This window comes from Pinus tabuliformis, chromosome 9 (assembly GCF_031772625.1).
Source record: "Pinus tabuliformis cultivar Carrire ecotype Pingquan chromosome 9, CPIR1, whole genome shotgun sequence".
In the NCBI taxonomy this organism is placed as follows: Eukaryota; Viridiplantae; Streptophyta; class Pinopsida; order Pinales; family Pinaceae; genus Pinus; species Pinus tabuliformis.
Window position 1 is genome coordinate 432,883,395 of NC_142307.1, and position 14,942 is coordinate 432,898,336.

Genomic DNA, 14,942 nt, shown 5'->3' on the forward strand with positions numbered 1-14,942 from the left:
AAAAAAACAAAAAACAATATTATAATAAGCTAAAATGAAGTCGTCAAAAGCGGGCATCACAAGAAATCTCATATTCATCACATGGGATAATGTCTCTTTAAGTTTTACTGGAAGACGAGCTCACCGACATGCTATTAGATATGCAGTTACGAGTCAACTTCCGACGACGATAGCTTCAGACCGACGGCAACCCACTGTCACAACATCACATCCTATTTCCAACTCTATAGAAAAGTTAATGCACCTTGACATGCGTTCTTGATAGTCAGATATAACATGCGCGCGGTGATGACTAGCTAAAAAAATAACGGCGTGTTATATCGGGTTATCGAGGGCGCATGTCAGGGTGCATTAACTTTTCTATAGAGTTGGAAATAGGAGTTTCCGTTCCGCAGGGGCAACAATTTTGAAAGTGAAAGGTCTATGTATTATGATAGGGACAGTTATACGTAATTGTTATGATAGGGATAGTTGGAGAGAAAGCGACGGAGCGTTGACAACGAAAAATTGTTATTGGTCGGCCGTTATTTGGGGCGATTCCTATTTCCAACCCCATAGAAAAGTTATTGCGCCTGACATGCGCCCTCGATAGCCCCATATAACATGTCGTTTTTTTTTCTCTAGTCATCACCGTGCGCGTGTTATATGGGGCTATCGAAGGCGCATGTCCGGACGCAATAACTTTTCTATGGGGTCAGAAATAAGAATCGCCATTATTTAAAGTGATGTATTTATTTCGAGAAAGATAAGTTGTGACCTATGGACTAGGTTTTAGTTGATTATGTTAGTTTTATGGATCAAATTAACATAGATTATGAGAGGAATGCCAATGTTTTAAAATAAATTAATGTTGCACACGCAACAACTACCATTGATGATGGTGTGAAGAAAACATTCATTACGCCTTTGTTTTCTAGCCAAGCTGGAAAGAACTTGCCAAACTGTGTTCTGCCTAAAATAACTTCTTATTCGAAGCCAAGTACCACATGTTCATTCTCTACAAGGACACCGAGTAAACAAACCTAAGGTAACTAGTTAAATTGTGTTCTGCCTAAAATAATTTTTTACTTTAATTCAATTACCACATGCATTGTGTGCGTAGTATAAGAACATTGAGTAAACAAACCTAAAATTATTTCTTCATCAACTTTGCATAGGGTGCGTTTGTTACTATGAACTCATGGTAACACCAAATAGAATTCTCAAGTTAATGGTTTGTAGGGCGACCTCACTATGGTAACACGAAATAGAGTTCTGAAGTTTATTGTTTATTGGAGATGGCTAAACAAAAAATGATTTGACATTTTAACCGAGCATGGATTTTACCAAATTTTTTCCATTACAATTACCTTTTTTCAAAGAATATCAACTACAATAATAGCTTTGTAACCTATTTTCATAATATAATCACCTTTAACTAGAATCTTTTTTTACCAATCCATATTATCATTGTGATCTCCCTTTAAAGTAACGTATCTGAAAATTATATTTTCTATATACCACAATGAATTAGATTCTTTGGACTTTAGATGTCGTAAATCCTCTCTAGATTTACATCCTAGACATCCTCTTATATATGGATAATGGGCTTTGACTTAGGTCAAAAAGATAATGTTAGTTTTGTAATAGAATGTAAGAGGGACTGAGAAAGATAATACTCCTCCTTGGCTCCCATAAAAGGATATATACCATTTTTTATCTTGCAATTGTTTCTAATTTTTCCAACCAATCCACAAACTCACTAAAGGGAATCTGCCACCAACACTTTCCAAACAATAAATCTTTTTACATGTTTATTAGGAAATATATAATAGTATTGAATAGAGATAATTTAGAAGTACTTGGATTTCAAATTATGAGAGAGCCTCCAAAAGGTTATGGATACCTAAGAGAGTGTAGAAAGGTAGATATTTTTGTATTCACATTCTGGAACTATTTTGTAAATGAAACTTGACTCTATTTGACAAGATGGATGCCTTCAAAGAGTTTCAAATGCGAATTAGAGTCTTTTAACTTTTTTTAAAATATTTTATTTTAGCATAACAATAATTCGGAACTTTACTTTTTTTATTTTTTAAAAATTTTATTTTGACATCATTGCAATAGTTAAAGCCAATAAAGGAGATTCACATATCTTTGAAAAAGCAACTGATATACCTAAAGAGAAAGGTGTGATTCAATTCTTTTACTCATCCATGTCTAATGAGTGGATATTTATCTAGTTGTTTTTGGAAGAAAAAAAAATCCTAAATATTTAAATCTCAAATCCACATCCTTTCAAAGTAAGTTTAGTCATCTAAGCTATTATTCATTTATTTGTAAGTATTAGTCATCTAAACTAGCCCATCATATTATTTGCTCCCAAAAAAATAATAAATGTTGGGTTATTCTATGTTGTTCTTCGTTTATTTGTTAAGTATTAGTCATCTAAACATATGCCTAAGTATAACAGCTAAACTTGCATCATGTTCGATTAGTGATGTTGGTGATGTTAACTCCAGTCCAACCCACCTGATGTCACATGATGTGGCTAGGGCAATGATTCTCAGAGGATTTATTTTTTTGTCATGATATTTCCCTCCAAAGGCTCAAAGAGGTTTTAGATTTTAGTTATGATGATGAAAGTCTTTTTCTTTTAACCTAACATGATATTTTTCATTAATTATAGATGGAAAATATTTTTACATTTTATATGAAAATTATAAATGTTTTAGTTTGGAAATAATGGTTTAAATAAAAATATTTTGAATTGTTGTAAACAAATATTCATTACAAAATTAATATGTACATATTAATATAAAAATAATAATATATCTTTTTTTTGTTGACTAGTAGAATGGGCAACGACAGTGGTATCGTACTCGCATTACATGGGATCGAATCACACCGGCTGCCACTATAACCTCTAGGAGGAACCGCTCGGCCTGCAAGAACGACCCTCGGGTAAGATGAGACTCGAATTCGTGACCTGCACAGTGACACGAACGACTTAACAGATCGTCCGCTGGCCACAAGACCAAACCTCTACTGGAAATAATATATATTTTCATTACCAAAATTAAATTCAATTAATTATAAAAAAATATATCTTATATAAATAATAAACTACACACAAAACTTAAAAGCACAATATACATGTGTATATACCTAGTTTAGGTTTATTTATCACATTTCAAAATTTCAATGAGAATTGCTATATATATATATATATATATATATATATATATATATACCCATAGAAAGTAATAGTCATCTTATATTGTATCAATTAATTTTATAAGTGGTATGATATATATTACCAGATTTAAAATTACTTTAATGTTAATATTCGTTAAATTAATTTTCAGCTAGCTAAACTAGCAAAATCTAACTGAAAGGGGTCAAGAAGATTTGACTGTGTAACTTCCCAATAAGCGAAATACTTAGCAACAAAGAATTAGACTATCTAAATTTTCACTTAATGATATTTATATTAATGTATATGATATAGGAAATCATTTTCAATTTAGTAATAAATTTTATTAATTAAATTAGTATAAAGTCTTATTTTTCAAATTTAATTTATAATTTAAAAAATAAATAAGAAAACATTTTTAATGATTTTCCACAAATAAAATGTTAAGACCTGATATTAAAATAAATATTACCATCAAGATATGCAAATCTCATGGGCTATCCAAACCTCATCGGTTTTAGATAGCAAATTGTACATTTAAAAATGTAATTTACCATCATTATTATTTTTTTGAATATTTCAAATTGTTTATTAACATTGGAAAACTACTTTGAATAATTGATAAATCTGTCACCAAGGGAATCTATGATGGAGTCAATGAACTACTATTATACTTTTGAGTTTACCCTAACCACCCACAAGCCTCCCTAGATAGGCCAACAAAGTTTCGATTTTAGTGGACCCGTATATTGGTTAGCAATGTCTATTGGTTGGGAACATGGAAGACACCCACCCATTAGCTACGTTTAAATCAATATTATCATCACTGCATGCCAATATCAAGGACTTTATATATATATAGATTGTTTATAGTAGTAATCTTAGAATTGATGATGTGTCACATGTCGTTTCTTCTAATAAAACAGATAAATTAATTAAATGTATGGTTTAACAATTTACTTTAACTAACTTCATATAAACATTTAATTATTCTATATAATATATTATTCAATTTTTAAATTGAATAATAGAATTCGAGCTCATCAAATTCATATTCAGTAACGAAATGTCTACCTCACCCATATAGAAAAGAATATTTTGTGTCTCCTTCAAACAAAAATACTAGGCTCAAGCACGAAACATTTGCAGTAGACTCTTTTGATGATTAGTAGTATCTCTAGTCTAGTATATTTTTCTATTTTTGTTAAGTAAAAATGTAGGATATGCAGACTTTGATACTATGTTGTAAATATTTAGATATTAGATGGGATAAGGATACTCAAACATATATAGTGTTATGCTTTTGACCTGCGAGAAATCCAGAATACCAGAAATATGAAGAAATATAGCCCAGAACACAAAATTATCACGTGAAATGAGAAAAACTACAAAGTTTTTTTTATTAAGAAATAGATTCAATGTTCACTTTCCTCTTCAAGGGGACAACCTCCTGTAGAGCAGAGCTCAATTACAATAAGACCCGATGATCTTTTCCTTACTAACTAAGACTATTTTTAGCTAAATGACATCCAAAACCCTAACTACTAGTGGTCCCTTGCATAACATGGGTTAACCACTTTATTTATTAACTATGGCCCATTTACAACTAATTGTGCTCCCTTTTCTCTGATGTTTGTCAACCACTTACAATTATTAATGCAGGATATATTAACTCTCTAACTAACTATGACTCTTACTCGGTAGATTAGTGTTATTACATAAATAAAGGGGTTAGTATTGGACCCTAACATGCCCTCCCCCATCAAAAGAAGCCTTGTCCTCAAGGTTCCAGCTGTGGAAACTGCTGAAGAATATTGGTTGGTTCCTAGGTTGGATCTTTTGGAGTGGTGTCTTTCCACTTGATGAGGACTTCCTTGATCATGCAACCGTGGAGACGTATTTCACGAGTATCAAGGGCTTGTTCTGATCGGAGCCAATGTGAGCCTTCCTCATCCAATTTAGGTAGAATTGTTTGAACTATGTAATTGTTGCCCACCACTTTCTTGAGGCATGATACATGGAAGACTAGATGAATTTTTGAAGTAGGTGGCAAGGCCAGTTTGTAGGTGACTGCTCCTATGCATTGAAGTATCTGATAAGGTCCATAGAATTTTGGTGTTAGCTTCTGACAACCCTTTCTTTGAGATGTTTTTTCTTAAATGGTTGGAGTCAAAGGAATACCTGATCCTCTTCTTGAAATGCACACTCGGAACAATGTTGGTTTTCTTGTTGCTTCATTCGGTTTTGAGCTTGATGTAGATTATATTTGAGATGAGCTATCATGGCGGCACAATTCTAAGGGAGTTGATTAATTCCTTGTACTTTAGAACATCCAGGGATAAAATAAATAGGTGAAGGTGGGAGTTGGCCATACACTGGCTCATATGGAGTCATCTTGGTGGCTTCCTGATAGCTAGTATTATACCACCATTCAACTAAAGGTAGCCATTCTACCCATTGATGTTGCTTTTCTGAAATGAAGCACCTTAGATATGTCTCCAAACATTTTTGACTGCATCTGTTTCACCATTTGTTGGGGACTTCATTTTTAATTTTGAGTTTTGTGAAGCAAGGACAGGTGGTAGGGACAAATGTTGGAGTTGCAGGACTGACAAACGAGGGAGGGAGTAGGAACTAAGAGTGAATGGGCGGTTGTGGTAAGGTGGTAGACAAGAGTAAGTGCATCCGAGAAAGGGAAAATAGAAGCCAGTTGAGGGTAGAGTCAATTGAGTAGGAGACGAGGGGAACTGGCAGTGGGAGTGCAGAGAAAAGAATCAAAGGCATAATATAGCACGAGGAAGGGGTTGATCATAAGGTAGATGAATGAGGACAAGACCAGGAGAGTCTTCCTCAGTTGCAGAAAGGTGTGCCTCGTCCTTGTTTTTGGTTATGATTGGTCTTGTTGGTTATGTTCTTAATGTATTTGTTGAATAGGCTTCGAGCCTTCTATAATCTATTATGTATTCTATTACGTTCAAGTTAATGAAAGAAGTAGTTTGGGACCTATAATGTATTGATGTGCTTTATGTGGGTTATTTACAACTTTTTTAAGGAATGGCTAAAATCCAAATGAGTTATCGTCACGACATGAGTAGAATACCTTGATTGGATAGTGTAGATGATTGACTTTTGTAAGTTATATATGTTCATTGGATGAAAAATCCTTGATACTCTATTCTACCCCATCTAAATTCAATTGCGACATGCCTCGGGTGATACTCCTTGCCCCTCCGGGTAAGGTGAAAATGCCAGCATTGTTCTATACTACAGCGGAGCCTTATTGGCCCCTTGTGCTTAAACCTAGGGTCTCTTCCATGTTGTCATTTTCGTGCCAAAAAATGGTTTCGTTGTTGGGACCTAAAATCAAAAAGAGGGATTCAAAATATGGTATTAAAGAATTTTAAGGAGATACGAAACTGGTGGGATGACCAAGTGGATCAGTTTGTATCACAGTAGGCCATACTTCAAAGCCGAGTTTTCGCTAATGTGAACAAAAATATTTTACAGTTATAAACTACAAGAGGTTTGTATGAAATATTTTGGGGTAAGTTTACAGAAGAGATATACAACTGGTTGTGGAGACTGCAAATGAAGTGTCGGCCAGAAGGATAGACACCATCCCGTCATGATTAAGTTCCCACAGATCTCACAATACTCCACAATGTCACACAGATCTGACAAGATTGGTAGATTTTTGGGTACATACTACTCTTGAGTGATACGTGGTCAAGTTCATAATAGAAAATTACTAGTCCTTCTTGAAGGCTGACGACATTTTCTGATCTGGGCTAATAGGAAAGTTGTTGAAAGAAGTGCCTCTCTGGATTAAGATTCTGATGGTGGAAAAGGCTTGATTCCCTTCCAAGGGTTGAGCATGGTAGCGTAAACCCCCAGTACTAGGGGAAGGACCTAAGGGGAGAAATTCTACTGAGAGGGGGACTATGATGCCATTAAAAGAATGGATGCAGAAGATCCATGAAGGGTTAGAGAAGTAAGAGCGCATAGAAGATAACAGATAGAAAAAATGTGGCAGGAAAGGGCCATGCATGCAATGAGGGAAATCAAAGGGACCACACCAAGTAGGAGTGGTGTTGAAGGTGTTATCACTCAGGTTGTCCTTCTGGTTGGCATCAAAAGGATACGGCCGAGGTAACCACAGACCAATCTTTGGACTGCAGGGTCTAGCCCACCTGCAATCAGAGAGGGCTCTCTCTTTCGGATTTAGATTTGTTGATAATGTTTTTAGGCTAGTTATTGAGTTCAAGGGGTTTTGTTTTGTTTTTGGTGGGAAGGATGATGCTTTCAAGTAAAGAGGTAGGGACAGCATGAGAGTTCTAGAACCATTGGGCGTGGAGTCAAGGAGTAGGACTGCTGGTGCGTTGGTCACAGGAAGGAATATGGAGCAAGCTAGATAATTTTGTAGGTGACTGCTCCTATGCGTTGAAGTATCTGATAAGGTCCATAGAATTTTGGTGTTAGCTTCTGAAAACCCTTTTCTTTGAGATGTTTTTTCTTAAATGGTTGGAGTTGAAGGAATACCTGATCCCCTTCTTGAAATGCACACTCAGAACAATGTTGGTCTGCTTGTTGCTTCATTCGGTTTTGAGCTTGATGTAGATTATATTTGAGATGAGCCATCATGGCGACACAATTCTATAGGAGTTGATTAATTCCTTATACTTTAGAACATCCAGGGATAAAATAAATAGATGAAGGTGGGAGTTATATGGAGTCATCTTGGTGGCTTCATGATAGCTAGTATTATACCGCCATTCAACTAAAGGTAGCCATTCTACCCATTGATGCTGCTTTTCTGAAATGAAGCACCTTAGATATGTCTCCAAACATTTTTGACTGCATCTGTTTCACCATTTATTGGGGACTTCATTTTTAATTTTGAGTTTTGTGAAGCAAGGACAGGTGGTAGGGACAAATGTTGGAGTTGCAGGACTAACAAACGAGGGAGGGAGTAGGAACTAAGAGTGAATGGACAGTTGTGGTAAGGTGGTAGACAAGAGTAAGAGCATCCGAGAAAGGGAAAATAGAAGCCAATTGAGGGTACAGTCAACTAAGTAGGAGACGAGGGGAACTGGCAGTGGGAGTGCAGAGAAAAGAATCAAAGGCAGAATATAGCACGAGGAAGGGGTTGATCATAAGGTAGATGAATGAGGACAAGACCAGGAGAGTCTTCCTCAGTTGCAAAAAGGTGTGCCTCGTCCTTGTTTTTGGTTATGATTGGTCTTGTTGGTTATGTTCTTAATGTATTTGTTGATTAGGCTTCGAGCCTTCTATAATCTATTATGTATTCTATTACGTTCAAGTTAATGAAAGAAGTAGTTTGGGACCTATAATGTATTAATGTGCTCTATGTGGGTTATTGACAACTATTTTAATGAATGGCTAAAATCCAAATGAGTTATCGTCACGACATGAGTAGAATACCTTGATTGGATAGTGTAGATGATTGACTTTTGTAAGTTATATATGTTCATTGGATGAAAAATCCTTGATACTCTATTCTACCCCATCTAAATTCAGTCGTGAGATGCCTCGGGTGATACTCCTTGCCCCTCCGGGTAAGATGAAAATGCCAGCATTGTTCTATATTATAGCAGAGCCTTATTGGCCCCTTGTGCTTAAACCTAGGGTCTCTTCCATGTTGTCATTTTTGTGCCAAAAAATGGTTTCGTTTTTGGGACCTAAAATCAAAAGGAGGGGTTCAAAATATGGTATTAAGGAATTTAAAGAAGGATATGCGAAACTGGTGGGATGACCAAGTGGATCAGTTTGTATCACAATAGGCCATACTTCGAAGCCTAGTTTTTGCTAAGGTGAACAAAAATATTTTACACTTATAAACTACAAGTGGTTTGTATGAAATCTTCTAGTGTAAGTTTATAGAAGACATATACAACTGGTTGTGGATACTGCAAGTGAAGCGTCAGCCAGAAGGATAGACACCATCCCATCATGATTAGGTTCCCACAGATCTCACAATACTCCACAACGTGACACAGATTTGACAAGATCGGTAGATTTTTGGGTACATACTATTCTTGAGGGATACGTGGTCGAGTTCGTAATAGAAAATTACTAGTCCTTCTCAAAGGTTGACGACATGTTCCGATCTGGGCTAATAGGAAAGTTGTTGAAAGAAGTGCCTCTCTGGATTAAGATTCTGATGATGGAAAAAGGCTTGATTCCCTTCCAAGGGTTGAGCATGGTAGCGTAAACCCCCAGTATTAGGGGAAGGACCTAAGGGGAGAAATTCTACTGAGAGGGGGACTATGATGCCATTAAAAGAATGGATGCCGAAGATTCATGAAGGGTTAGGGAAGTAAGAGCGCATAGAAGAGAACGGATAGAAATAATGTGGCAAGAAAGGGCCATGCATGTAATGAGGGAAATCAGAGGGACCACACCAAGGAGGAGTGGCGTTGAAGGGTCTAGAAGGAAGAGATGAGATGGTTGAGAACTCGGAGAAGGGAATAGATACAACCACAACAAACAAAAGTCCAGAAGGTGATAGCATTTCTCCCTCATCCGTTGTGGGGGAGGTGTCTAATGGAAGTGATCACAGTAATCTTGAGGAAGATATGGAAGATGAGATGTTCAATGTGATGATATGACTATTTGAAGGAGACAATGCATCAAATAGAATCAGAAATCCAACCCCTCGAAGCTCAGGTAGCATTCACCCCAACCTTCCCCTAGTAGTTTACAACAATCTTGGTAAATTTGTTGCTAAGTTTCTTAAAGCAATACAAGTACATAGTGCACATGTTAGATATAAGACTGGTTCTGATACATCTAACAATAGTGGGAATAAAAACACTAGGAATTTAGGATTGCAAGGATCTCAAAAGCTTAGAACTCAAGGCTTTGTGCTTCTAGCACACACACAGACCAGCATGGCAGGATCCTTTACTAGATACACGAAATTCTCTAGCCGAGGGAATGATGATGTAGAACAACACTAGTACCTATGAAGCCATAGGGAGAACCCAAAAGATGCTCGACAACATGAAGTTGATCGAATTCAATAATACCCTTAGGGAGAGGACCCTGAGGTGGTTTATAAAGTAGGCAGAGTTAAAATAGACTCCAACCATAGACGATATCAAGAAGATCTTCGTGTAAGAAATCAATCTCCCCCAAAAAGATCAACAAGGGCTGTCGGAGTTGTGTGAGATCAAGAAGCAGGAAGGGGAAACTACTTGGAAGTTGATGTAGAGTTTTAAAGATGCAAATGGAAAACTAAGTTCCACCATAGATCCTAACCACCAGAGGGATTGGTTTCTCAAGGCACTCCTACCCCACACAACAAAAGATTAAGACCCTGCAGGATGCTCGGGAGAAAGCGACCCATATAGAGGCTATGATAGGGTATCCACATGAGTATCAGGGGGGGTCATGTCGTAGGATCCATCAATCTTGGATCTACAACACTAGATAGCCAGTTTGACAAAGAAAACGAAAGACTTATAGCTAGCCCATCCAGTGAGAGCCAATGTGTGGTGCACCCACTGCTTGGTGGAGGGTCACTCCGCGACTGAGTGCTCGCGATTGAGGGGTACAAATAAAACATCAGGACATGTTGGACCTTCAGGGGCTCCGCCTATGGTAGGAGTTGTGGCAATAGGATTGCAAGGGGCATTCCGAGGCCGAAATCAACCCAAGTACTATGAGGTCTGTAGGGGATATGGACATTGACCACAATTGCGTTTGATACTGTAGAAGTACTCAAACATCCCAAACAATAGCTAATGTGAGTTCTCCACATGCACGACTGATTTGTTGTTGAATGTTAGTTTTGTTGTGCTAATTTCAACTTCAGAATTAAAGACAATTTCTCATCATTTTCTTTATGTGCATAGGTTTCCTTATGGTGTTTCTGAATGTAACAGGTAAATTTGTCAAGTTTTATGTCAAATTCATGAGAAAAATAGCATGTAAGTGAAGTGTTGAACAACAACAAACAAATATACATCAAACCATCAAAATGAACACTTAACATAGTGTTTTAATGAATGACTTCACCACTCCTAGGCTAGATATCCTTAGTCCAGCTTCCATGGCTTAGGCCTTAATATTAGTTCAAAATGGAAAAATGTGTTGTTTACGATGCTCTATTACTCCTGAAACCTACTTTAATGTTCTCAGAACATCAAAATCATACAAGAATGACTCTTTTTGAGCCCAAACTGGTCGAAAAGTACAACATTTATGGCCTCTTTAGTTTTCCCTAGGGAAACTCCACCAAAACTAGAGAAAATCCTGTTAATCCCACCAAATTTGGAGAAAAGACGAATTTATCGGACATGCCAAAAGATCCACCAACTTAATCCGTGCTTTAATTATGGATAAGCACAGTTTAATTAGTGTTAATTTGATGTTACCTCATTAAGCGTGTGGTTAGTGCTAATCGTTGGCCTCCGGTTTTGTGGTGGTGGTCATATGCGGAGGGGGATGGCCCTCTCCTTCCCAAACCACAACATGCTATCAAATAAAAAATAAACGGTGACTGTAGTATGTTAATAACTATTATCGTGGCATATTGTTAAGACTTTGGGCTACTGTGGGTGAGGCGCGGGTTTGACTCCACCAACCTAGAAATAAAATTTTGTCACTGTGCACCGATGCTTATAGGCCATTGGGGAGGGACATATGGTAACCTCCAGACTTGCCACATGTCTCTTTCTCATTGGTCCTCCCTTGTCCAATGAAATAAAACCAAATCATCAAACTGTAGACCAACCGAAATGTGGCACTTGGTGTGACCTCACTGGTCGTTGACCAAACCTTTGACCTACACAGTCACTTGCCATGTTAGTAGCACAGAATACTGACAATGTAGTGAATGTACTTTTTTTTTCAAAATTTCATTGTTTGGAAAAGTTGACAGAACATCATATCTTCTCATACAATTTTTTTTTGAGAGAAACGAGTTTCGTTGGGATCATATCGCCGAGACGGACATGGTCGTTTAGTGTTTAGTGATTCTGAGAACTTTGATTTTTGAGCTAAATACTGATCACCTGATCATTCCTCCCCATTGGAATCCTTTTGGACCCCAAAAGATACTATCAATTGTTTAGCAGGTGAGGGTACAACTCCCTCACCTTCTAAATCAGCATCCATTTGGCGTTAGAATGATTTTGTCCCTTGAGTCCCAATCGAAGATATTTGACATTCCCTCTCTTTGAAGTTCTGGTTCTTCTATCAAGTATGAGATCTTGTTGTATTTCATCAAGATATTCTAGCGAGAAATCATCTATTGATGGCAGCTAAACATGCTCTCCTTAATCATCAATCAAAGGAGGCTCAAACAATCTCAAATTCTCAAGATTAAGAGCATAGTATATTTGCATATAAGGAGGAAAATCTAGCTTAAATGCATTGTTACCAATATTTTCTAGAATTTTAAAAGGACCATAACGGATTGGCTTCAGCATTTTACCTTCCCCTTGAAGTCTCTCTTTGCTAATATATAGCAAAACTACATCTCCAACTTGAAATTTATGATCGACACGGTGTTTGTCATGCGTTGCCTTGTAGCTGCTTTAACTCCTTTCAAGTTGTTCTTGCACTGTTTGATGTATCAATTGAATTTGCTCAATGAACTTCCTTGTCTTATCGATATCATTATGACCATCAATAGAAACATCATTCTCAAAGATGATGTCCAATGGCGATCTTGGAAAGTACCCAAAACATGCCTCAAATGGCGATGTGTTTATGGAAGAATTCTTTGCCCTATTGTATGTATGTTGTATGTACTACAATTGTTCATCTCACGACTTGGGATGTTTGTTGCAATATCCTCTAAGAAGATGAATGACTCTCTTTTTGACCACCTCGGATTTTCCATCTATTTGCGGATGAAAGGGTGTACTCTTCTTCAACTTAGAGTCCATCATGTTTGTTACACAACATTTTGTCACTGTCCCTGTACTCCCCATTCCCTGATCCTGGAGGACCTCTACAGTGAACCCTGCATGCTTTTCCTTCATGAAGAAACTCCCAATGTGTCCCTCTTCATGAGCATATCATTTCCCTTTTGCACCATTTCCCCTGAAACTTCTATTTTTCCCAGTTTACAAGACCGACGCTAATGGCCTTTGTCTCCCTCGTGCCAATGTGTAGATATTAGCACTACTCCTCACACCGAACAGAGTGACTGATTTGTGTTCGAGTCATGTCGGTCCTGTTATGTAAAGTTTTTTAAATTAGAGCGGAAGCTTCCAACTCTAGAAGCTATGTAACGGAAGTCTGGTAAATGGTTTGGCCAGATTGGTTCAAGGATGATAGTTTGGGTCCCTTTCCCCTATAATGATGGAACTACCTCAAGGGATAAGTCATTCTCCCATGAGAAGAGGATCCATCTCCCATCCATATTTCGATAAGTCATTCTCCCATGAGAAGAGGATCCATCTCCCATCCATATTTCCTATATACACCTCCCTTCTTCACAAGCACATGCTAGTTTTTGGTTGTGTGGGAGTGTTATAGTTGCTGAGTGTTGATGCTATTTTGGTTTGGAGTAGAAAAGAAAGCTATTACTAGTTGTATCTATCTAGTTGTGTGAGGGAAAAAGTGTGTTTTAGTTTGGAGTGAAGCCTAAAGGGAAGAGCTTTAAAACTATTGTTGTTTAAAGCCATCATGGAATGCTAAAAGAAGTGTGTGGGAACTTGGTCTCATCATAGGAAGATTGCAACGTCAAGACGAATGGTTGTAATCTCTCTTTGATATTAATATATGCAACTATCGATTGATTTCCTACATGTTTTGTAATATTACATATTCATGTCTTAATGTTTCTTGACTTGTTAAGTAGGTTGAATTGCAATTTGTATATTATTATTTTTGTATGTTGTTGTTGTTTACTTGTTTCAGGAGCTTGAAGAAGGAAGTGAGAGAATGTTGGAGTGAGAAAGCAAGGACATCATCAAGCAGGATAAGTGAACAAGAGGTAGGCCCTCTTGATTGATTATAATCTAAGGAAATCTTGCATAGAATGTATTTGTTGTGGCTAGACCCTTTATCAAGCTAGAGGAATTCGTTCATGTCTGCACTTATAATTTTACTTCACCACAAATTGGCGACTCCACTAGGGACCCATCCTTTTGTTTGTCTTGGATTTCATGATTTCGTGACAACTTTTCTAGTTTCACGTTTTCCCTTTGGTTCTGTTTCTTTTCTCCTACTTACTGGCCTAAGTCTAAAATTCATAGTAGCAGATCTGGTCCCTGTTTTGAATTTATTTTCCTTAGCTACCTCGGCCAGTGCGGTTAATCCGCTGACAGCCATGCCGACCAGCATGAATTGTTGAGGAACAGTCGCACCGACTAGCCTCTGGTGCTTGTTGTCAATTAGGCAGTCACGTTGATTCCTGTAAGTGAAGATTAGGGCTTGACCCCAATCTTGGCCAGTGTGTTTTGCTCTTCTCGTTTTGACCCCGTAAGCTTTTTGGACCATTTTTTCTCTTATTAGAAAGCTACTTTTCATTTGGTTTTGTTTTCTTGTTGGATTTTCATCTTTCTATTTGATTGATTGAGTCATTGAGTGGCCAGCGACACTAGGGAATCTAGTTATTTGCCCATTCAGCAGTTTTTGAAATCACTAAGTGGGGTTGTAGGTGTGTTTACTCTTTGCATTTGTTTTAGGTCCTTTTTACAACTTTGTCCTCTTTTTGCACAAGTTTGAAAAAGTTTCATTTACTAGCTTGAACATTCCTTTTCCGGCATAGATTACATTGTTGGCCTTG